The 26,701-nt window shown below is 36.3% G+C and overlaps 1 protein-coding gene and 1 long non-coding RNA gene across 30 annotated transcripts in view; one reads left to right on the forward strand and one right to left on the reverse strand.

Annotated features, from left to right (window-relative positions):
• NRXN1 (neurexin 1) overlaps positions 1–26,701 on the reverse strand; it is a 1,145,126-nt gene that overhangs the window by 749,196 nt on the left and 369,229 nt on the right. The gene's annotated exons all lie outside the window — the stretch shown is intronic.
• Positions 1–26,701, forward strand: part of LOC103876943 — a 61,840-nt gene that overhangs the window by 22,336 nt on the left and 12,803 nt on the right. Inside the window, exon 6 of one of the 4 annotated variants that reach the window (XR_636411.4) lies at positions 12,850–12,934. The exons of 2 other annotated variants lie outside the window; for them this stretch is intronic. This is a non-coding gene — a long non-coding RNA (uncharacterized LOC103876943). Of the gene's footprint in view, positions 1–12,849; positions 12,935–26,701 lie in introns of those variants that run through there. One more of the 4 variants, XR_002516881.2, reaches the window with a different exon arrangement.

The raw sequence follows: 26,701 nt of genomic DNA on the forward strand, positions 1-26,701 counted from the left end.
TTCATGGAAAGCTGCTTTTATTTCTAATTAAGAAAACATTCCTGACTCCAAAATTTGAAAGACTTTTTTTCTCTTTTCTTCTAATATTTCTATAATATTGTAATGCATTTAGTGTTTATCCATATGAATGATATGATATTGGAAACTAATTTTACTTTTCCACATATATAATCAGTTTTTTCAATACTATTAAGTATTGCATCCTTTATGTAACTATTAAATTCATATATAACAGATAAATGACTCTGTATGTACTTATATTGATTTCTAGACTCCATTTTCTCTAAACATCCTTTGTCTGTTTCTGCGTCAGAACTAGACTGTTTTAATTATAGCTGTTTTGTATGTAGGACCTTTTGGTATCATGCTGGTAACTTCCCTAAACTGTTACTTTTCTCAAAACATTTAGCCTTTTATAAACATTTAGCTTGCATATCAATTTTACAGTTTGTCAAGTCCCTAACCTCCTCCCCAAATTGAGACTGTGAATTGAATTGCCCTAAATCTATAATTTATTTTAAAGTCTGAATCATCCTATTCAGAGGCACAAAGTCATTTTTTACTTATTTTGGTCCTGTTTTGTACCCTTCCCTAAAGTGTTATTATTTTCTTTATGTAAGTCTTACATAAAGCCAGTATTTTTTAACGTTCAGGTAAGATTTTTATATTCCTAGGATCTTCATGTGAAAAACAACAACAACAACAACAACAACAAACCTTAATGATTTACACAGCTATATTAACTTCATATACGTAATTATTTGAGAGAAACTCTAGTCAATAACTTTTGCCTTCCCACTCCAGACTTCTACCCTGATTATGTTAGGTAATTGAATTGGAAAGAAAAATATTTATTCTTTCTTTTTTTAATTTTTAATTTTTTTTTATTTTTTAGTAGAGACGGGGTTTCACCGGGTTAGCCAGGATGGTCTCGATCTCCTGACCTCGTGATCCACCCATCCCGGCCTCCCAAAGTGCTGGGATTACAGGCTCGAGCCACCGCTCCCGGCTGAAAAATATTTATTCTTTATATTATTTTTTCTGATCTGAAAAAGATAGCTTTTCTCTACCAGAGTATATTCATATTAATAGCCATCAAGCTATACTACGTTCAAATTATATTTATGGGAATAAATGATTCCTATAAATTTTAGAGACGACTATCAAAAGGAAAATAAATAAATAAATAAAAATAACTGGGAACAAATAAGCAACCCCTCGATGGTTCATCTCTATGACCCTACAGTCAGAAACTAAAGAGTAATACATCCTGATGGATGGCTATGGAATGAAATAAAATTCTCTATTACCAGTTCACTAGAAGACTTTTTTTCCTCCAGGTTTGATCTCTTTACTTAGTTTATTCTTCAGATTAAAGGAAAATTATTCACTATTACTCACCAATAACTCAGTAAATAAAAATTTTGCAAATGCAGCCATTTCAATATGTCAGGGAGTATCTACAGGTATATATATATAAACATTTATATATAAATTTTACATACCCATATAAAATAAAAAATATATATATGATATATATAAGAATATAAACATTCAGGTACATTCAAGAATATAACATTCTGGTAAGATATTTATATTTTTTAATATTTTTATATATATTACATATATAATAATATATAGATAAAAGAAATATATTTATATTTCTTTTTCAAATGCGCGATATATATATATACACACACATATATATACACACACACACACACACTTCTTTTTCAAAAGCATGGCTACATAAATTTCTTCATTTTGATGTTCTGCTTCTCCTCAGTTTGATCTTGTATATCACAGTGCATTTATAAAATCTGGAAAGCCATCTAAAGAATTTCAAACTTTCTGAATACAAAATGTTTATTTCCACCAGACAAGAGTCACTCCAGTCACTAAACAAATTGACCACTTTCAGAGTATTTCCTGCTTCTACTTGTTACTGGCACAGCATCTGGCTGGAACAGAGTGTTACTGGATGCAGAAAAGTTCAGGATTGCTCGATTGACTGATTTTGATGTTGAAAATAATGTAAAATTCATATATATTCAAAATGTGATTAAAAATAGATATCCTAAGACACATCCCAGAAATAAGTGTTTTTCTATAAGCTGCGTTAAAAGTTTCTCTAAATCTTCATGTCTAAGAAAAAATAAATAATACAAGAATGTATAAAAATAAGAGGGCTACCTCTGGAATTAATAGCACCTGCCTCTTTACCTGGCTTTATTTGTCTTTCTGTATATACTCATCATCACATAAACTATAACATATTTAATTATTTCTATATCTCCCACGAAAATGTGAGCTCCATGAGGGCAGGGACTTTTGTTGTTATGGTAGTTGTCATGGTGATTGTTTACCACTGCATCCCAGGGACTGGGAGAGTGCCTGTCATGTACTAAGCATTCAATTGATACCTGTTGAATTAATTATTCATAATTACTTAATTCATAATGTTAACATGAGTATAAGAATTGAGATCTGACCAAATAAGCTTTTTCAAAATATAAATGAAATTTTATATTATTATCTACTACTCTTTTAAACTTTAGTGTGCTTAAAAGTAAAAATCCAACTTGATTATAGAGCTCAAAGAATGCTATTGCCTGAATGTAAGACCAAGAATAGCTTTACTTTACATAATTCCCAGTCTACGGAGAGAAAGCAGATAATAAATCACACGTTAAACAAATCATCCAATTACATTTGTTTAAAGTGCTACCTAGGAAGGAAACTGAAATGTGCCTTGAGAACAGATACTCAGTTGGCATGCTGGAAGGACTTCCCTAGAAAGGGATGGTTTTGTTTCTAGGACTTGAAGAATAAGAGCTAAATCAGGTGGAAGAGGCAGGGAACATTCCAGGCATCGACAAAGATATATACATAGAGAGAGAGGTTGAGTCCAGGAAGATCTTGACAAATTCTAGAAACTGTGAGACTGGCAACATACTATTAGGTTGGTGCAAAAGTAATTGCAGTTTTTGCCATTACTTTTGCACCAACCTAATAGAAAAGAATCAGTACAAAACAAAAGGCCGCTATTCTGGTGTCAGATTTTCTTCTCACACTGAAGCCAGCTGGAGTCCAGCACTTTGGGAGGCCGAGACGGGCGGATCACGAGGTCAGGAGATCGAGACCATCCTGGTTAATATGGTGAAACCCCGTCTCTACTAAAAAGTACAAAAAAAAAAAAAAAACTAGCCGGGCAAGGTGGCGGGCGCCTGTAGTCCCAGCTACTTGGGAGGCTGAGGCAGGAGAATGGCGTGAACCCGGGAGGCAGAGCTTGTAGTGAGCTGAGATCTGGCCACTGCACTCCAGCCTGGGCGATAGAGCGAAACTCCGTCTCAAAAAAAAAAAAAAAAAAAAAAAAAAAAGAACTTTCCTCAACTTTTCTCCATCCAGCAACACTCTGTCAGCCAGATGCTGCATCAGTAACAAGTGGAAGCAGAAAATACTCTGAAATGGGTCAATTTGTTTAGTGACTGGGGTGACTCTTGTCTGGTGGAAAAAGACATGTATTCATCATGTCTTAAAATCATGTATTCAGAAAGTTTAAAATTCTTTAGATGGCTTTCCAAATTTTATAAATGCACTGTGATATGCAAGATCAAACTGAGGAAAACCAGCTCTTTGGCTACAGATCTGAGATCTTTCTATGGGAGGACAAAAAGGAGCTAAACCACATCAATCTATTTTCCACACTAGTGACATGAACTAGGTTCAATTATTCAACTGTGGAAAAGTTCCCTTATTATGATTTCTCAAATGCTGTAATTGTTCCTGCCTCTGTACTTTTATGTTCTCTCTCTCTTTTTTTTTTTTTTTTTTTTTTTCTCTGATCTGTTCCACTAGGCACATATTTCTAGAATCAGCTCAAGTTCCATCATGCTTCTCTGTTTGGAGTATCCTTCCTCTGAACTCCTCCAATATTTTATGCCCATTACTATATAATTCCTCCCTTGATTGCATCTGAGTCCCTTGAGGAGACAGGGAGGAATGGGACAGGAGGCAGGGAGGAAGAAGGACAGACTATGCCTGTGAATACAGAGTATTTTCCTATAGAGAACATTTCTTTTTTTTTTTTTTTTTTTTTTTTTTTTTTTTTTGAGACGGAGTCTCGCGCTGTCGCCCGGGCTGGAGTGCAGTGGCGCGATCTCGGCTCACTGCAAGCTCCGCTTCCCGGGTTCACGCCATTCTCCTGCCTCAGCCTCCTGAGTAGCTGGGACTACAGGCGCCCACCACCGCGCCCGGCTAATTTTTTGTATTTTTAGTAGAGACGGGGTTTCACTGTGGTCTCGATCTCCTGACCTTGTGATCCGCCCGCCTCGGCCTCCCAAAGTGCTGGGATTACAGGCTTGAGCCACCGCGCCCGGCCGAGAACATTTCTAATGAAGATGTAAAAGATCCATTCAAAGCTCAAGCATTATATTGTGTGAGAGGGCTTTTTTTTTTTTTTTTTTTTTCAATTTAGGTGGTGTGTTTTATGGTTTCTTCTATGGAATATCTATGCAATAGGAGATACTCTTGAATAATTACCCACAAAACAAATTGTATCTCTCAAACACATCTCAGTTTTAGACTTGTTGTTTAGGTCATTCTCTGGAGAGTGTTCTGAAGAAGAAAAAAAGCAGAAACTGATAGATTGCAGGCCCAGGGAAAATATAAATTATTTTACAGCCACTTTTGAGGGCTGCATTTTTTTTTTTTTTTTTTTTTGGCTTAGGTTCTCAGGAGACAGATATAAGGGATAAAATCTTTAACATTGCTAAAACCAATTCAGAAAAATCCCTTAACCTTCCAACAGTAAAGCAGATAGGGAACATGGAAACAATCCATGGAATTGAAAATCAGTGATCAATATGTCTATGAAAAATGTTACTATTTTATAAGACATTCAAAGAAACTCACAGGAAAACAAAATAGAAATAGCTTACAACATTCGACATTGCTTGTGTATAATCACACAAGCACTTGGTACCTTAACTAGTGGAAATGCAAAGTAGCACATACAATGGGAAATATAAATTGGCAACTCATATAAAGACTCAAAGAAAAGCTTTACCCTTGTCCTCATAATTCCACTTCCAAGAAATGCAGCTAAGGAAGAAATTCAGGGACGAGAACAACAATTTGTATACTAGGATGTTCATTACAGCCTTAAAATTCAGGAAAGTTTGTAAATAATTAAAATATTACACTATTCAAAAACAATTTATAATACAACATTAGAATGGAAAATTTGTAGTCAGTAAAAATCATCTTTTCACATTCTAATGACAGAAGAAGAAAAATACTCCTTACATTAAGCTAAGCAAAATAAATGTAGGGCACATCAATTATACTATAAATTGTACTATACATGTATGTATATACATACATACACACATACAGATATAAACACATTTCTAAAAGGAAACAGACCAAAATGATACCATGTATTTATTTCCTTTAAACCTGTCTTTACCTTCCCAATTTCCTATAATGAACATTTTTATGACCAAGAAAAAGTTAATAATGTTAAATGATTAATTTAGACTCATTTCATTATATGCATGAATTATTTCACATAAATAGCTCCTTTTTACAATCAAGCCAAAGAAATGTCAAACCATATTGGGTTCTACAGAGACTCAATCGCCAACAATGACATAAGGCAAAACCTCCCACAGAGACCCTCTTCTCTTTCACATAACACTGTATTTTTTAACAATGTTTAACAGTTGGAAATACTGAGAAGCTACAGATGAGATCATTAGGAGAAAGTATTTTCCATCATGCTTTTGCCAAGGAAAATCCCTTATTAGTTCTATTTCTGAGTTATATTTTTACCAACGCTGACAAAATTTAAAGCAAAGTATATAAAATGTATATTTGCAAGCATCTTCCTCTACCAAATGGAATGCACTTTAACTATCACACTGATAAAGATCATTTATCATGGCCTTGTCTTCTGCATGACCCTGTATTTAGAGGGTGTGAGACACTATAAGACAAAAAGTAGTCAGGGCCTCAAAAGATGGCACGTGAGCTACTGCTTCAAAAACTATCAGGGATACCAGAAAAACATGATGATGTTTATGGTCTGATAGGCATCTTTGTGATCTGTAATTTATGTATCCTATCTCTGTGCAACCAACAGATTTAATGGGTCAGCAAGGTTCATGGAAACCCTAAATGGATTTGGGTTCAGTAAACACCCGGTCCTCACTTCTACCCCATTTTAACCCATCATGCTGAACTGAGAAGCCAAGGACTTCTTTAAGCTGTCAAATCCAGTTTCCTCATAGAACTTTTGGCCCTTCTATTTGTAGGTCCATCTTTGGCTTTGGTTGCTGACATCACATTCCCAGGGACTGTTCTCTCTTATATAAACATATATCTATGTAAATCCTTAAAATTCATGGCCTTTGGATTTTTCCTTGTCAGTCAATCCAAATGCCCCTTTCCTCAGATCCTAAAAGCTCTGGGCTGAGTTAGGTTTTCCCTGATTTGCCCAGCAGTGAATCCAGCTTAATTTAAAACCCACTCTGCTGAGAGTTTCTATTTTTCCTTTATGAACCCATAGGACTGATGAACAATAGTTAGAATTGCATTCAAATTTTGGATAGTTTGAATTGTGTATTAGTTGGGAGGTTCCTCTTTCAAAGAAAAGAATACACATTAGGTACAGGCTTATATATACACATACACACACACACACACAAAGAAATCACAAGTAATTACTGAACATGCCAGAGCTATTTTCTCTGAGATTTCTTTAGGCGGTTATCTATAGACATTGTCATAGAAATGCTTCCAGATTACAATGTGGCTTCCTCTCCTTGTGGAGAAAACTGTATAGCTCCCGAAACGTCACTAGGGGAGGTGCAAATGAAAAACTCTAGATTTTTAGGTGAGAGAATCAAACTTACATTTTCCATTTACAGAAATGTGTTCATTAGCTTACCGAGATTGGTTGGTTTTGCTTCTTATTGCATGTTACCCTCTTTTTGCTTGGGGGTGGGGGTCTGTTTCTGACAATGATTTTTGTGACTTCGAAGTCATGTAAAATGGAACTGGTAATACATACTGCATCATTTGATTGGTGAGAAGATTAAATGAAATCGGAGTGAAATGGATGAATATATCATTGTCTGAAAATTGTTACAATAGAAGGCAACTCCTTAGAGCAAGGAAAATTTTGTTGACCCACTATCAGTCTTCCTGGCACACGATACAGAGTTCACCGATTAGGAGCTGATTTGCTTGAGGAATGTAAATGAATCATAGATGCTATCATTGCCCTTGTTCTGTCCCTAAATGAAGAGAAATGAAGTAGCTGTGGTCATCTACATTCTCACTGTCTAATAACCACAAGTGGTCTAAATCCAGACTAAAATACAGTGGACTCTGGTTGTATTTATATGTATCCCCCAGCTGTTTCTGTCTCCCTATTTTACCAATTCCAATTCAAAATGCTTTTAGCCCTGAAGAATCTGAACTGCCTCCGTTGTGCATTATTCTCTGGGTTTACAGATGCCATAGAAATGTCTGTTCTGATAATAATGTACTGAGGGCATCATGCTTATTTAACCTCTGGTGAGGTAGTTAGGAAAGTGCTTCTGATACCAGGAAAGATCCTGAGTAGGAGGCCCATGCTTTGTGATGCCAGACCTCTTTCTTGTTATTGCCTTTATATACACAATAAAACAAGATTTCAGTCAGAGCAAGTGGTATATGAGTCCTGACATTGTGTGATAACACAGCACATTGTTTCTGTGGAGATGTCAACACAGTTCTGGAAGGATGATTCGCTTTCCGGTTTTATGCTCTCTTCCCCTGAATGCTCATAAGAAGCTGCTCTGAAGTTTAAACATCGAATAAAAATTCTTCCAAACAATTAATGTGACAGCAAACACACCAATAAACCTATCGGCAGGAGCCTCGGTATTTTACCTCAGTCTTTAATATCAGGTTGCTTTTTTATTCCAGAGGTCAGAAAAACAAACGCTCTGTAAGCTCATTACGTGCATGCCTAAACAAGCAGAAAAGTAGGTGCTTTTCCAAATGCCAGACAATGAAATCTAGATTTCTCTCTTTGTATTTCACTCTAATTCGGGTGATAAAACACTTGCTAATACAAGCTATTAAAACAAACCAACAAATGAAAACCAGTCTCTTATAGCCTATTTTGAAACTCCCTCCCCGTGTTCTTTTTTTTTTTTTTTTTTTTTTTTTGAGACGGAGTCTCGCTCTGTCGCCCAGACTGGAGTACAGTGGCCGGATCTCAGCTCACTGCAAGCTCTGCCTCCCAGGTTTACGCCATTCTCCTGCCTCAGCCTCCCAAGTAGCTGGGACTACAGGCGCCCGCCACCTCGCCCGGCTAGTTTTTTGTATTTTTTAGTAGAGACGGGGTTTCACCGTGTTAGCCAGGATGGTCTCGATCTCCTGACCTCGTGATCCGCCCGTCTCGGCCTCCCAAAGTGCTGGGATTACAGGCTTGAGCCACCGCGCCCGGGCTTCCTCCCCGTGTTCTTAACTGTTGACTTTTAAACTAAAAATGCCAGTCAAGAAGTACAAAATTATCTTTAGCACTGTCTAGTTTAAAATGCTAATACAGTTAATATTTGAATATAAAAAAGTATAAAAATAAATAGTAGACAACTCATTTTAGCTAACACTTTGGAATTAACTTTGAGTGGCAGAAAACTATACGATACAAACCTGTTTTTCAATAGTTTCTGTTATCAAGTGAATTAATGGATTATAGTAACCTTTGTTACCTGGCACTCAGAATACTTCTTTTAAGCACAGGTTCTTTTAATAGGAAGCTAATTGAGATCCATAGTAATGACCCAAATACATTGTAAGGTCCTTGAAATTAAGTTCTGGAAAAAATAAGCAAGTCTGAGCAGTTTTATTGTTAGGTTTATTTATTTATTTTTTCTGTAATTCTTTAAAAATGATTGATCTACATGTCTTACATGTATAAGGTAATTCTCTCCTATATAGAATACCCTCTGGCCATCCTGAAAAATAAAATTAACTCTTGAGCTTTACGAAATTTTCTAAAGAAAAATTAGCTCTATAAAGAATGTTAGACTGGGCATGGTGGCTCACACCTGTAATCCCAGCACTTTGGGAGGCCAGAGTAAGAGGATCACTTAAGCTCAGGAGCTCAAGACCAGCCTGGGAAATATAGTGAGACTTCATCTCTACTAAAAACAAAACAAAACAAAACAAAACAAGCCAAGGTTGGTGGGTGCATGCCTGTAGTCACAGTTACAGTGGGAGGCTGAGGCAGGAGGGAGGATTGCTTGAGCAGAGGAGATGGAGGCTGCAGTGAGCTATAAACATGCACTACACTCCGGCCTGAATTGACAGAGTAAAACTCTATCTCAAAAAGAAAGAAAGAAAGAATGTTAACTTGCTGACACACATGCTCTCTTCCATTCTTTTTCTTCCCCTTACACCATCCCTTCTTTTTTCCATTACTCACAATGATGGGATTAGTACAGCTTGTACTGGGGCTTTGGAACTATAATAAACAAGGAACAATTTTCTGGTCCTAATTAACTCGTGTTAAAATAAGCACTGCATAACAATAGTCTACCCAGAGTTGCACTGAAAAAAACCACAACAAACCTAACACTCTATGAATAATGAACCCTATTTAAATGAGCAGGTTATTGTAGGGTCTTAATGAGCTGCTCTGTGGCCAGAGGGCACACACTGCATCCCAGAGTAATGGAGCATTTTCCTGCAGACACTTGCAGGCTGGGCTAGCAGCAGAACGGCTTCTCTGGTAAAACCAGGGAGAGGTAGCATCATTGGTTTGTTACGTTTCCATTTTACTTTTTCACACGCCTCTTCTGCAACTGACATCAGCCGTTCCCATCCCTTTTTGAAATGCTGTCTTCCTTCTTTGACCTCCAGGCTTCTATATTCAAGCATCCTCCCACTTTGTATCTTTTCTGAAGTATACTTTACAGACCATACAATTCACTTAAATTGAGTATACAATTCAATGAGTTTTGGTAAATTTCCAATGTTATGCAACCATCGTTGCAATGTAATTTTACAACATTTTCTTTTTTTTTTTTTTTTTTTTTTTTTTTGAGACGGAGTCTTGCGCTGTGTCACCCAGGCTGGAGTGCAGTGGCGCGATCTCGGCTCACTGCAAGCTCCGCCTCCCAGGTTCAGGCCATTCTCCTGCCTCAGCCTCCGAGTAGCTGGGACTACAGGCGCCCGCCACCACGCCCGGCTAGTTTTTTGTATTTTTAGTAGAGACGGGGTTTCACCATGTTAGCCAGGATGGTCTCGATCTCCTGACCTCGTGATCCGCCCGCCTCGGCCTCCCAAAGTGCTGGGATTACAGGCTTGAGCCACCGCGCCCGGCCTAATTTTACAACATTTTCATTGCACCAAAAAGAAACTTTGTGTCCATTTGTAGTCATTCTCTCTTCCTACCCCCAGGCCAACCTAAGCAACCACTAATCTTTTGGTCTGTATAGGTTTGCCTTTCTTGGACAATTAATAGGGAATCACATAATGGGTGGACTTTTACATAATGTTTCTGTGGCTCCATGTAGCATATAGCATGTGGAACACAATACTATTCCATTGTATAGATATACTACATTTTGCTTGCTCACTCATCAGTTGATGCACATTTGTATTATTTCTACTTCTTGTTATTAAGAATAATGCTGCTATGCTATGAACATCTGTGAATAAAGTTTTGTATAGACACATGTTTTCATTTCTCTTGGGTAGGTACTGATGAGTGGAAGTGCTGAGTCATACGATAAATCTATGCTCAACAGTTTAAGAAACTGCCCAAAGCTTTTCTAGAGTCTTGCATTACTAGCAGCAATATATGAAGGTTCCATTTACTCATATATTAACTAATATTGGTTATTGTCGATGTTTTTCATTATAGCCTTCCTAGCTGGTGTGAAGAGCTATCTTGTGGTTTTAACCATTTCCCTATTGGCTAATGCTGTTGAGCCTCTGTCATTTGTGTCTGACTGTTGTTTCTGTTTTCTTTTGTTTTTATTCCTCTTTTTAGTATTCCTTGATATTTGTAATGTCCCCTTTTTCCTATATACCTATTTCCTGATCTACATGGATCATGTTGACTCCCACTCATATGTAATTAACTATCATATCTTAATGAATACTGCTCATGGCTCATTCTCAATCTATTTATCTCCAAAGTTACTGATACCATATGTTAAAAGAAAAACTTTAGACAAACCAAATCTAGCAGAGTTTATTTGAGCAAAGAAATGATTTATGAATATGGCAGCAGTCTGGACCAAAAATGGTTCAGAATGTTCCACCCTACCACATATGCAGGCTATATTTACGCCCACAGAAAAGGAAGTGACATGCGAAAACAACCTGATTGGCTGCAGTCAATGTTTGCCTTATATAGTCGTATTTGGCAGCTTTCAGTCTCTTATTGGCTGGAGGTTTAGCTGCTGTGATTGGTTGAGACTCAGTTACTTTTCACAAGAGTATATACTTCTAGATTAGGTTGCAGTCTGTTCATACACCAAGTTAGGTTACCATTCACTATGTCTAGAGAAACTTTTAGGCAACTCTTAAATTATATATGGAGGCAGTTTCGGCCAAACTTAATTCAATTTCATACATATTTCTACTAGGAAAAGAGACAGGAAAATTGAATTTTAAATTTACACATAAATAATGAACAGAAGTTCAAATGTACCTTGATTTAATGCATAATATAATTACTCGAAGTATTAGTATACCATAATCATTTGGATTTTACATAAATATATTGATTTTACATAAGCATATTGACCACATGATCAGACTTGCCTGTTCTCTTACTGTCTTACGGACAGTGTAGGATTCACTAAGCTGTGGACATTTCCTGTTTAGAACATAGCTGTGGTAATCTTCTCTGCCTGCCTCTTACTTTGTTTCCTTCATTTTCTTTTGTGACATAATCGCTGTAAGTATACAGGTAGAATCACACTATTCCCCCTCCTTTCTTCCCTTTCGGCTTTTTCATCTTTCAATCTAATCAGTAGCCAATACAGTGACTCCATTCAAAGTTTCAAATGATGCTTAAACCAAAATTATTATCCATTTCACACTGACCAATCAAGTGAACAAGGGGAAAGAGGAGAACAAAGCAAGGAGCAAAAGAATACAAAAGGTCAAATTAATTTGCAACCTGGAGAAAACATGACATCTTGATGTAAAATAGAAAAGTCTGGAAAATTGAGATTATCCAATATGCAGTTATGTGGACAATTTTAGAGATGCAATAAGCTGAGTGTGATTAAATGGTAAATTGGATTGATCAGGTTAGCCATACTTTTCCTGTGAAAAGTAGCAAGCATGGAAAAAATAAAAGATATAGCTCTATTTCCCTTTACTTTTCCATCTGTATCCTTACTTTTATCTTTTTCAAAAAAACAAAACAAAACTATTTTTCAAGTATTAATAAAGAATCAAGAAGAACTTCGTTTAATACATGTTTGCTTACCCTTGAAAAAACTCTTTCACCGTTTCAAGGCCATTGCTTCTGGAACCCAGATTTGTTCTGGCTTAAAATCTAGGAATAAGAGTATATGCTTTCCTATCAGGATGGCTTTTGAGAAATTCTGATAATAAAATCTGACCCAGTCCCATCTGACACGGTTGCTGTGCTTGTTTGAATATAAAATGATTCATAAAGCGAACCGAAAGTGTTTGTTAATTGTTAAAAAGCTTCAGTGGTGTGGTTTAGTTTAAGAGCTACATCTGGCGTTTTAGTAGGAACAAATTACTTACAAATAAGGAAAACTTATCTTTTTTGTGTTGTTGTTTTTGTTTTTGTTTTAGGGGGGCAGAGGGAAGAAAGAGGACAGAAGAGAACTAGGACTTGGTATTTTGAAAACTGGGATATCATCACTGGCCTACCCACCACATAAATGTAACTAGTGTATATGATTTTAACTCTGTAATCGTGTACATTGACACTTCTTTTTGATATTCTAAATCTATACAAAGAAAAATACTCAAAAAGATGCAGGAAAAGAAAGAAGAAAAAAATTCTCTGGCCAGCAATTATTTAGCAGTAAATTGCCATATAAATGTGGTGTAATTAAACTCAAACCACTTTTCAGCCTCATTACCGATACAAAGAAATGGGGAAGTATCGACCTCTAGGCTTCAGAAAGCTTAGGTAAAATCTTTACGTATCTGTCAGTTGTACCATCAAAATAAATCTGGAATCTAAGCACTTCTTATCATTTCCATTGCTGCCACCCTGGTCTGAGTTACTAGCATTTTCTGGGACTTCTGAAATAACTTCCAAACTATTGTTCCTCTGTCTTACCCCACCTCTCATACACTACCCCATCCCCCGCCCCCAAACACACAAAAGCAAAGTGATCTTTTTAAAACTTAAAAGTCGAATCATGTCCCTTCTTGGCTCAAAACCCACTCATGAGAAATTAAATAGGCTTTTAAAGTTAGGAATCAATTTTAAAAGTAACACTTATAATTCTATACTCTAAAGAGTATAGAACTTATGAAGTTCTAGAAATATCAAGTTTCTAGATTCTTTATAGTTTTTGCTCCATTTAAACATTTATGCTATCTGAAGTTTGGAGGTGAAAGGGGAAGTTTATTTATCATCTAAATAATATTTACTTTGTATACAAAAGAATGGTTAAACGTATTCAGTAGTCTAACCTGCTCTTCTTGGCTATTCATTCCTGAATGACAGGAATTCTGTTTGTGCCACCCTCATCATTACCATTAATTTCATGATAGACTAGCTACTTCACAGCCCTCATGTCCCCACCACTCCATTCAAACTCAAGGGCTACTGAAGCATAGTAGCAGCATACAAAGAAAAAAAAAAAGAGAGAGAAAACAAACTCTTAGCAATAATGTTATGTAATTCACACTAGAGACAAAATATCTTCTTTATTAGAGATGCTATCGTTGAAATTAATTCACTGCTTATAAAAGGAAGGCTATCCAAAATATCTGCATTTTTTGATGCTTTGGAAAATAAAATTAAATGGAAGAGAAATTAACAATAATCACTCAGAAATAAACACTATTAATATTTCATGTAAGTTCTCCATCTTCCTTGATATATAACATAAGCATTTTCTTAATTCATTAAAAACACTTCAGAAACACAGAAAACAATAACGACTCCTCCTACGGCTTCTCGTCTCTCTGAGTAAAAGCCAAAATCTTGAGGATAGCCCATAACTCTATACAATCTGGTCCTCCTTTTCATCTGTGAGCTTATCTTCAATACTACCCTAAAGCCTCCAGTTTTGCTTCAGCCACATCCATCTCCCCATTGACTCTTTAATAAGCCAGACAGTTCCCCAGATTCTGGCATTTCAATAGTTCCTTCCTCTGCCTGTTAAATTCTTCTCCAACATATATTCATTGTGTGCTCTCTTTTTCTAAGTCTTTGGTCGAATATCATCTACACCTTGCCTTTCTCATGCCTTGCTTAATTTTTTCTCCATAAAACTTAAGTACTGAGTATACCATAATTACTCATGTTTAAATATTTTTTTGTCCACCTCCTACAGTACAGTATGAGTGACAGAGGGCAGGGATCTTCATTTTTTGTTTGTTTGGTATACCCAGGGCCCAGAATGATGCTACACTCACGATAGGCAGTTCCGTAAAGAGCATTATTCCCTGTGATAGAATGTCAGGAATCAAGTTGTCAAGTCCTTTTTCTAGAGAAGTGGTGGGTGTTTTTGCTTCTTATTAATTAAGACACAGTCTGTATTGAAGAGTAGACATGAGATAAGAGTTTTGTTTTCTGCCCTCAAAAAGACAAAAATAAAAAATAAAAATTAACCAGCTTTTAAATTATTTTTATGCTTGAAATTCTCATCTTCCTTTAAATCACAAGGATAATCTGTTGACCCTTAGAGCAGCTCTGAGCTGTTATTATCCCCAACTGAGAACGAAAGGAAGAGGCTGTGGTATTTACTGAGGTCCTAAATGGCAGAACCAGGACTAGTAAACCATGTTATTAGGTTTCTGCTTCTATATAGTCACAATGAACTGCAGCCACATCTCCCAGAACAATAAATTATCAAGTAGACAGAAGTCTTTCTTTCCACCCTCAAAAGAGATTTTTAGCCTTTATAATTAGCTTTTCAAAAAAGATACAAGAATAACTATTTCATTGATGTGCTATAAGCAGACCTTGGCCTTTCCATTGTTTATTTCCTTTGTTTACTTCAATGTGAAAGTGCTTGGCTTTAATCTTCATTTCCCTTAGTTTTATCCAAATATAAACCCCCTACATTTGCATAGGCTATCCCAGGGTCTAGAAAGCATTCACACTTTGTCCATCTGATACATCCTCAAAACAACGCTAGTTGAGGTAAAAGCAGGTGGGTGTATCTTTACTTCAGAAGGATCCTTGACCTGCCCAATGCGACATCACTGGTAAGCCTCAGAACCGGGGCAAAAAAATAGATCTCTTTAGTGTAAATCCAATGTTCTTAATTTATGGGAAATGCATTCACTGGAGAGTGTGTGTGTGTGTGTGTGTGTGTGTCTGTGTCTGTGTGTCTGTGTGTGTTGGGGCAGGGGAGCAATTACATAACGGGAAGAAATTATCTAAATTATTCTTATTTCACATGTTTTCTAGAAATATAATTGTCACTTTTGCACTCCACTTCCACTTCCTGGTAATTTTTCTGCTTCCATAATTCAAAAACAGACTCTTCGGCCGTTCCTTCACATTCCTTTCCCTTTTGTCTTTACAGCCTCATCACTTCCTTCTACTAATCTTCATTTCCTGCTTTTGAGACATTCCCGCTGCCGCCTCCTGTCATCTTCAGGTCCCAGTGCAATTTTGCCAGATTCCAGGTCCAAAATTACCATCACTTCCTCTTTGGCTCCACTAGTAAAGGTGCTTCCTTTTATCCCTCCAGATTCATATGCAGCCCAAGTTTGAAGAACTTTCCTCCCCCTTTTTAGAGTAGTATAAGCTTCCCAACAGCTGGCTCTACAATCTCCATACTCTCCAGCACCCATCACAGTATAGCACTATAAATATTGCCTTTTACACTGTGGGTAGGCATAGGTATTTACGAAATTAGCCATGGACACAAAAGGATAGCTTCAGGGAAATCATGAGAGAGGGTGATGGCAGGAAGCATTGCTTGCCTCTCTTCACCACCCAACTTCTGCCCTCTGGCCCTTTTTCAGTCCTCCAATTTGCTCCCCACTGGCATGCCACACACATTAGATAGCATGAGGTATGACTACTGTTCCATCAAGTAGGGAGGATGCTGAATGCAGCAATGACACATTGCCTCAAGGTTCCATTCCAGTATAAATATATAAGCAATTGTTCTTTGGCCAATGCATATTTTTATGCAGTAAACTAGTTCCCATTTTGCTGGACATTTATTACAGCATTTACCCATTACAAAGAACATCATTATGTTTACTATGTATGGTTTCTCCTGCCCAGAAAACATGTTCATTTGATAGGCCTATTACTTGATCCGTTTTATTTAGGTACAGGATAATACAGGATATTTTCCTTTGATAAAATAATGAGGTATTTTTGATCTAAGAAGTTTCAATGTCACTTTTTTGGGGAGTATTCATCACATTGGTATACTGTCTAGGGGTAATCTTGATAAATGGAATGAATCCTACTTAAAAATAATTTGTTGACATAAATTATTGAGAATTTTATATTTTAAAAATATTATAAATTTCTTTAAATTTAAAAACCAAAGATACTTCTATAAATGCCACACTTATTTGGAATATATTTCTGTACATTGTGAGTTGAAGATTCATTTATATTTTTCTGCAAAACTTAGTTGTTCATTCTTTAATTAATATGACTTTTAGCTTGCTTTTTCTTTTTTTTCCCTAATCCACAACTTTTAAAAATTTTCAACAGGATTTCCTTTTCTGAAATTTAATGCCTTGATTAACATTTCACAATAAATTATAACTATCATTTATACTTGATTTTTCTTTGATTTCATTCTAAATTAAGTTTTTATTCTAATATGATTGGAGGTTTTGAAGACACAATGGGATCTTGGAAGTATACTTCTACTTTATATTAAAAAATAGATTTATCATTAAAATTGTTCCAAGAGGACTGGACTTTTTCTATTTTATTCATTGATTTATGCCAGCATCTAGAACAGTGCTTGGTGTTCAGGGGACACTAAATAAATACATCAAATGCCTCCTATCCACTGCACTTTACACACTGGGGAGTTGGAAGGTCAGGAGAGGCTCTTAGTGTGCCAGACATCATGGTAAGCAATGTCACATCATCTCATTTAATTATCATAAACATTCTTTGTGGTAACTTTCAACATCCCCATTTTACAGATGAGGAAATAGATACATTGAGAAGTTATGGTTTTCATGTAAGATAACAGCGCTAATAAATTGCAAGGTTAGGATAAATGCCTTGAAGTCCGTCTGTCCGCAACACCCTGTGTTGCCTGCCTTCACCCAAAAGTATTGTAACTAGAATGAACATTAACTACTCTTAGTCTAGCTCCACACTGTATATGAATATAGACTGACTGAGATAAAATTACTTGCAAAAAGAAATCTTTGCAAGTCAGTGCCACAATTAAGTCATCACCTAGCACCATTAACCTGTTTTGGTTTTTAGAATGGTGGCGTTCTCCCACCTTGAAACATCAAAACTCATCTAGTGAGAACAGACCTTGTGCAAGGGTAATGTGTAGCTTGCAGTTAGAACAGGTGAGAGGCTTGACAGTGGTAGCAAGACTGACTGCTGGTTTACAGCAATGTGAATGTCTGGCGCTTGGACTCTCCAGGAAGCAGGTCAGTGCCATATTTCAGGCTGGCTGCCTCTGACTTGAACGTAGGGTCCTCCAAGATACTGGAGCACTACCTCCCAGAACCTCAGGTAGTCCATTCATCAGTATATCAAACAAATACATATGGTGTTTCAAATATGTGCTAAGCACTGATCTCAGAGTTGGATATATGGAGATAAAGAAAACAAAGTTTCTGACCTTTGAAAATTCACAATCTTATTATAAGTGCAGATGCACGTCTGCAAACACATCTTAAAATATCATTGCAAGTTCTTTGTGTAGTATGAAATTGTAAGGGAAAGGACATATATTTCATTCTCATATTAGGTTCATGATTAAGATCTCACCCTAAGTATCAAGTGGTTAGTGTTCATTCTTGCCCATATTATACTAGTATGTACTTCTACTATTCACATTTTACAGAGAAAGAAATTGAGTTTTAGACACTCATACACACTGAGTTTTAGACAACTCAGTTTTACAGAGAAAGAGAGTTTTAGGTAACAATTCAAGATTGAAAGAATCTCTGGTCTCTTTGATACCAAAGACAAAGTTCTAGCCCACCAAAGAAGAAGAGGTTCAGGAAAAGATTCATAGAAGAACTCACAAGACATGTCTGTGGTCCTACTTTCAGATGTGCGTTTTTTTGCGGAGATTGCTTCCTCATCTGAGCCTCAGTTTAACATGAACTGCTCAAGTCTAAAAACAAATTAGGTGCATGCATTTATCTTTACTTTTTCAGAAACCAGTTTTATTCCATTTAGCAAACATAAATAATGATTTCCTCTGCCACATGGCTCAACTATAGCTTATTAATGGCTTCCACTTTTCCTTGCTTGTGCCTAAAGGGTCCTCAAGAATTACCCAACAGCTGTTTAGACACACAGCCCCAGAGGCTGGTTTGGTCTCCTAGTTGCTACATTAGGAAAATTCTATGGTACAGCAACATGAGTGACAGCATCAGTATGCCTTCATAAAATGATGAGATTCTATACAGCAAGGGTTTCCCCTTCCTTCTAAAATAATTTTACTTTTTCATGTCATTTAGAACCCCCCCAAAAAATTACTACTTCTGAGGCACCATCTGAAGACTATCCTGGATATTTTTATATTAATTAGAAACTGAAATGTTTGACATGCAAACGCTGTGGTAGCCGTCTCTCCCCAGGCAGACCTGTTGTTAAATTCATGAAGTGCTTCCTGAAAGCTTCTTAGACTTGCAGAGGCAGGGAAGGGAATTGTTTGGTCTGTCCATCACTGAAATTCCTCCTAATTGTTATTTGTATTATTCCTTAAGGCTTTCACTCCCTACAGATTCTGTGACAGTATTGATATTACAATGTACATAGCATATATTTTTCAAGAGTCTGAGGGTACATGTACAAAGTCTATTTCAATTCCTCCCAACAGGCTCTGAAATGCTATAAACTAAACAAAATGTCCTTACCACAGCTTGCATAATGTAGAAAAGTATATCATCTGAAAGGAAAAGCTGCAGATTCTATTTTGCCTTCAGTATTTTGAACACCACACCTGCCCTGCTATATTCAGGGCTAGCTCTTTGCACAGGCAGTTAGTGGCCACCTACATGGTATGTTTTGAAACATACAGAAATGGACATCTTCCTCAACACATACCCTCATTAGGTACCCAATGCTCCACTTTCTTCTCTTCAAATTCTAGCCAAGTATGAATGGTTAACATATCAAGAGAATGATGGCATTGTCCAAAAACAATTCCTACAAAATAAGCCTATTTCTTCTCTAATTAATATATTAGAAGGGTTTATGGTAAGCTTGTTCAACCAGCAACCTGCAGGCTGCATGAGGCCCAGGACAGCTTTGAATGCAGTCCAACACAAATTTGTAAACTTTCGTAAAGCACTATGAGTTGTTTTTTGTTGTTGTTGTTGTGGTTGTTGTTTTTGTTTTTGCAATTTGTTGCTGTTGTTGTTTTTCGTATATTCTCTGTGTGGCCCAAGGTGATTCTTCCTCCATTGTGGTCCAGGGAAGCCAAATTATAGGGAACCCCTTGTTTAGGGAATCAATTAGTAAATCCTGAACCTCTGGGTTCTGAAACGTGAAAATTTTGGTCAGGGAAATTTCTGTATCAGAGAGTAAGGTCCAACATAATGGTAGCTTATAAGGAATAAGATGAGGACACTAGCATTGAAGGTGTAGATCCAGGATTTCCCAACTTGAGAGAGAATAAAACTTCTCTAGAGATGTTGTAAAAATCATTGATTCTTAGACTCTACTCCCAGTGATTCTCATTTATTTGACCTGGCATGACATCCAGAAAGCCTAATTTTTTAACAAACACACAGACGATTCTGATAAATCATTAGGATCCATGGAGCACTATTTGAGAAATGATGCCCAGTAATAATAAAACAAGATATAGGTGATAGAGGTCAGAGAAGAAAACATATCCAAGACATCTTCATCTGCTTCACAGTGTTTCCTAGGGCTATCGTGCTCTTTGACTTAAACCATTCATCATGTCCTTTTGCTCATTGAAACACCATCCACGTACTGTATTTTTTTTCGGCCTCCAAATAAATATTTTCTCTAGAAGATCACCTGGTTCCTTCCAACTTTGCTGCTTGTTTTCACATCTCTGTCTTTTAGATTCATGGGTTTTGAGAGGATTCTTAGTTCTTTCGGGAAATTAACCTTCAGATTCTCCTTTGTGCTTCTTAGACACTGGCTTTTGTTTGAGCTTCAGCTCTGCTCCCTCTGCTGTTTTCAGTTTATTGACCTCCCATTCATGATCTCTGGTAAGAAACTGCCTATTCCAACCTGACCCTATGGAACCTTTAAATTGTAGACTGAAGTCTAAGTTATCTGTTTAAATAAACAGAAAAAAATTAGAGAAAATGTAAAAACACATGTTTGGCATTGTCCTGGTTTAGAATTGGCTTTCTAATTCTGTTTGGGTTGGGCTAATTTCATAATTACTTGCATGCCTTTAGGATACATGACAATTAGTGTAGTAAAGGTAATTTCAATTCATTCTGGGTTGTAGAAAATGTGAGTCTGGAACTTTCAAATGCATATGCATAATTCACATATGAATCATCCAGAATTCACAATCTATGTGTGTAACAGTATGCACTCTATCCACTTTTGCTTCTACTGCAATTTTCTGTATCCCAAATACAATTTTGAGCCTAAAGATTTAAGATTATTTTTATTACTTTAACTTTTCTTATTTTAGTTGACTGAAAATACCTAGAACCTATTTCCCAACAGCTGAAACCCTGCTTTCTGAATCTTTGCATCTGAATCTCAATGGCACCAACTCTAGGAAAATCATTACTTAAATATTTCATACACAGTCTTTATAAAGCTCCTACTATGGGCAGTCACTTGCTCAGGGGCTAGGAATATAATGGTGAACAAACAGACCCTCTTGGAGCTTACAGTGTATTATGGCAGATAGATGACAAATGTACAATTAAACAAACCAATTATTTAAATAATTTATGAATGCTAAAAGCAATATTAATATTTATTGCAAAATACCTTCTGCATTTTCCAAACAGAATGCATAACTTTCCTTCTCCCTCTTACAAAAGAAAATAATTACAAGGCAAACTAAGGAACAAACAGCATGCTTCTCTCTTCAAAGAAACTTGGCTAAGCCAAGTAATTTTCTGCTAGAGCAGAAAATATTTATCTCAAATCTCTAGCTCAAAAATAAACTTTTGAGAATTCAAAGTTTAAAGCCTGTGTGTGTTTTGGGGTGGGGGGCAGTGCGGGAGGGGCGGGATACAAGGATAGGCATTGGGTTTGTTTTTTCTACATTGATAATTTAAAAAAAAAAAAAAAAAAAAAATCCTTCTCCAACTTTGGCTCCAGAATTACCATGTGGAACCAAAGGCAAAGCCCTTGATTCTTTAAAAAAATTTAACAGGAAAGTATCTATAGTTAATTTTGGGTTATACAATGTCCTTCACTCTCTGGGCATAGAAAAGCTAGTCATCTTCTCTCATCCAGAAACTCTGCCATGAGTTTAAAAACCAAAGCACATACTTTGATGTTCTCTCTGAACCAAGATAAAGCTTTAGGTTGATGTAATAGAAAATGGAATTAACGTTCCTAAAAATAAAAAAAATAAAAAATAAAAAAAAAACTATGAAACTGTAGGATATATTTCAGTCTTATTTTGCAATAAAAATGACCTAATGCTATTACCTTCTTTGAAGAACAATACTTCTTAATAAAAGGCAAAGAGATGTTTATCCTTCAAATAAAAAAAAAAAAAATTCATGTAATTTTTGGTTTTTTCACATGTATGCTTTCAGAAGAGAAAAAAACAAATCATGTTAAACTTTACAGTATCAAATGTGATGAACTAAAAGTATAATTAACTTGTTCTCTTAACATAATATGATTGCTTTGATAGATCCCAGTTTACTACTTTTTCCACAGGCCACGTTTTTCCTCAGTATGCATAAATGAAAAAGAGATTAAGGAATTTGTGTGATCTCTGTAATCCCAGCACTTTGGGAGGCCAAGGCAGGCGGATCACGAGGCCAGGAGATCGAGACCATCCTGGCTAACACGGTGAAACCCCATGTCTACTAAAAATACAAAAAAGTAGCTGGGCATAGTGGCGGGCACCTGTAGTCCCAGCTACTCAGGAGGCTGAGGCAGGAGAATGGCGCGAACCTGGGAGGCGGAGCGTGCTGTGAGCCGAGATCGTGCCACTGCACTCCAGCCTGGGCGATAAAGCAAGACTCTGTCTCCAAAAAAAGAAAAAAAAAAAAAAAAATTGTGTGATCTACAATAAGGTCAGCTTTTAATCATTATGCTAATTCCATGTACTAGATTTAGTAGATTTACTACTTTTCTACCAGATAATAAAATAGATTCTAAAACATTATCTAGTATCTAAGGAGGGTTCCCTCTCATACCTTAAAATACTCTGTTTGAATAGCTGTGAAGGATAGTAAAATGTCTTACTATTCTGTTATTGATCCTGAATCTTTTAAACAGATAAATGCCAACTAAAATTAACTTATTTCATGCAGCTACATCTCAATTCTCTATGTTTTATTATTGAAAGAGCCATTTTTCTGAAATTCCCCTACTAGATAAATAATAACGTCAAATCAAATAACTGATCTATTGGCAATCCCCTCAAGTGACCAAATAGGCTACAATGAGTTAATCATGCAAAATGCTCACCATTTAAAGCCAGAAATCCAAATTTTGTGCTCTCTTCAACCAACTCTGCAAAGTATTTGCGCTTGTGACTTATTTGAGAAAGTAACAATTTATTAACAACCCTGCATATAAGACGGTAGGCTTTGCTGTGGTTTTGGAGGTCTGTTTATCAAAGGGAGGCCTTTTTCTAATTATATCCAATAATTGAATTAACTATAAAACACATGTTTAGCTGGATCATATAATTTAAAATCTGGATTATGCAGTGTAGAACAGTGAATAAAAGGGCAAAAATCTGCTTTCTATTCCTGGTTCAATTAATTAACTCTGTGTGCCTCCCACCTTTTTTTTTTTTTTTTTTTTTGAGACGGAGTCTCGCTCTGTCGCCCAGGCTGGAGTGCAGTGGCCGGATCTCAGCTCACTGCAAGCTCCGCCTCCCAGGTTCACGCCATTCTCCTGCCTCAGCCTCCCGAGTAGCTGGGACTACAGGCGCCCGCCACCTCGCCCGGCTAGTTTTTTGTATTTTTTTAGTAGAGACAGGGTTTCACCGTGTCAGCCAGGATGGTCTCGATCTCCTGACCTCGTGATCCGCCCGTCTCGGCCTCCCAAAGTGCTGGGATTACAGGCTTGAGCCACCGCGCCCGGCCCACCTTTTATAATAATCTTAAGACACCATTGACATTCAGTAAACAGCACATATTTAAAATATGTAATTTGATATTTTTGATATTTTTATACATCCATGAAACTAGCACAATAATCAAAGATAACAAGCGTACCTATCACCCCATACTTTTCTTTTTTTTTTTTTTTTTTTTTTTTTTTGAGTCTCTTGGTAACCTCTTGTTCCCTTCCACCAATTCTCCTAGTAGGAGGCAACCATTTATGTGTTTTCTGTCACTAGAGATTAGTTCGCAATTTCTAGAATTTAAGTAATTGAGACAATAAAGTATGTAGACTTTTTGCCTGGTTTCTGTCACTCAATATAATTATTTTGAGATTCATCCATGATATGCATATCAGTTGTTCATTCGCTCTCCTTGCTCAGGAGTATTTCTTGCATGTATATGCCACATTAGTCTATTCAAGTTTTGATGGTTTCCAGTTTTTGTCTCTTACAATTAAAGCTGTCACGAACATTCAAAAACAAGTCACTACAGTGAATTTCTCTTCCATTTCCCTTAAACAATTACTGGGGAGTAGAAAGGCTAGATTATAGGGTAGGTATATGTCTAGCTTTTTAGGTAGATATATGGTAGGTACATGTTTAACTTCTTTGAGAATCTGACAAATTATTTTCCAAATAATTATTTTCCAAAGAAGTTGTACCATTTCACATTCCCATCAACAGTATGTGAGAGTTCCAGCTTTTCCACACTTTCACCAACACTTGGTAAGGGTATGATAATAAACAGAGCATTTGCTTCATGGGAATAAATGATTGTATTGGGATGTCTGTTTCTTACTCTGAAGCTCCATCATTCAGAATAGATTATGCAGGTAAAAAAAGAGTCAAACAGCTTTAAATACCAATTGTAATTGTTACAATATGTTAGAACTACTAGTCCAGTATTCTGGGCCAAACCAGGTAGACAGTATACATTAATTCCAAGTTCTAGAGCATAAAATAATGGGTGTGTGTGTGTGTGTGTGTGTGTGTGTTTAGTGAAGCCCATTTAACAAACTTTACTGATTCTAGGTTTAGAGAACATGTGGGTGGCATGCTGAGAGTATATAAAAGAGAAATCCAGAGAAAAATAACTTATTTTGCTTTTAAGTAGCTAGGGAAAACATTTTTTCCTGATTGCTTTACTTGAATGAAATTTGCTTTATTACCATATACTTCTTCATTCTTCAAAAGCAATTAGGATGCTTTACTCATTTATGAACTTGTGCTTTTATTCTAAAGATTTAAAAATTTATAAATTGAAATATAGAGAAATACAAAGAATTAATACAATTTTTTTTTCATTTTTACAGATTTAACTCAGTCAAGTAAACTGCACTTTTCTTTTTCTGATGATGCATCTTAATTGCATATTATCAACATATTTTGCTATTCAGCAGGGACAATTTCATAATTGCTATCTTCAGAGAAGTAAAATAATAGAGGGCTTCTTCCATTAACATTTAATAAAGTGATCCAAATAGCACTTGGTGAATGAAGGGCTTCAAATTATTAGAAGGACGTAATATTGGTTACACATGTTCACAGAATAAGAAAGATATTTTTAGTTCCTTTCAGTATATCAACTGCTGTGAAATAAATAGCATTCTGCAAGTAATGATATGTTACTGGGCTGATAGCTATGTTGTTAAATGTATAAGGACCAGGATAGAATGTAATATAAATGGGGCGAGCAAAGGAAATTCGTTGGTTCACTGCTGCATCAAATCTGAACTCTGAGTTTTCTCCTTATATCCATCCTTTAATGCTCAGCTCAAAATTGATCTTCTCTAAGAAACTCTCTACTGTTTCCCTATTAGAAATTATATTTTCCTTCTTTAACACACTGTATTCCTTCTTAGCTTTACCACCTATATGTTTCTGTTTTTGCCCCGGGCTTTTTATTCCTAAGTATTATTGCATCTTTGTATCTATTCTAAGTGCATTAAAAGCTCCCAGAGTTTTGGAGCCATAGTCTGAAGTTGGTTAAGTCCCATTGACAAAGTTTACTAGCATCTTTTTCATTACTTACATTTGCATAATGCTTTATATATTTCAGAATATATATTTGATATTGTCTATGGCATAACAAAACACCTTAAACCAAGTAAGAATTCTATACATCACTCATCTAATGATGGTTTCTCTTGGGTTTTCTTTGTGTAATAAGATGCTTTTTAGAAACAATGGGAGCTGTGAAGTATTTTGAATGGTATTTCAATCCTACTAATGTCTAACATCTCAACGTCTCCTTTCTTTTTCAACAAAGGCTCCATTTTACAGCTTTCCAGGGTCACACTGGATTATCCATTCAATATCTTAGTGGCATTTTCACAGATCATCCACTATACGATACGTGGATAAATAAATAAATAAGAGTGATTATCTCAAGGTCTCCTTTCTTAATCAGTGTTCTGTTCAAGCTTAAGGGAATGGCTCAAAGAGTGAAAGATACAGTCAATATGTGAAAAACTTTTGTTTGCTTCTTTATAGTCTACAAGCTTCTTAAATCACTACTGCAATATATTCTCCAGCCAAATACTGGTATCCATAAGTTATATGAAAGGAGTAACTGCATATCATGCAGCAGGAAGAAGAAAATGCACTGATTATGGGATTTAAGAAGAAATACTGCTCTGTAACTACCTGTACAATTGGTACAATAGGTTGTGTTTTGCTGAAAACTGGACAGTTGTGCTGTGATATCAGTATTTCTACTCTTGGAGTAGCTGAGTATAACCTAGGGGCAAACAGCCTCCTCAATTACTTCAATATGTCATTCAAATATCATCATTTTGGGGGGGCATTCTGATGTGTAAAAGTTTGGAAAGCATGGAAAGCATTAACAGTATAGGGATTCCTCCTCCTCCTGGTTACAGAGCATGCATATCAGTTTTGTGCTTTAGAGATACAGCATTATGGAATAGGAATTTCAGGTGGGAATTTCATAATCAAGGGTTATGATTATGGGGTGAGAGAAAGGAAGGAGGAGGTAAATAGAGGAAAGGTCAGATTGAAAC

The sequence above is a fragment of the Papio anubis genome, chromosome 14, assembly GCF_008728515.1.
Source record: "Papio anubis isolate 15944 chromosome 14, Panubis1.0, whole genome shotgun sequence".
Lineage (NCBI taxonomy): Eukaryota > Metazoa > Chordata > Mammalia > Primates > Cercopithecidae > Papio > Papio anubis.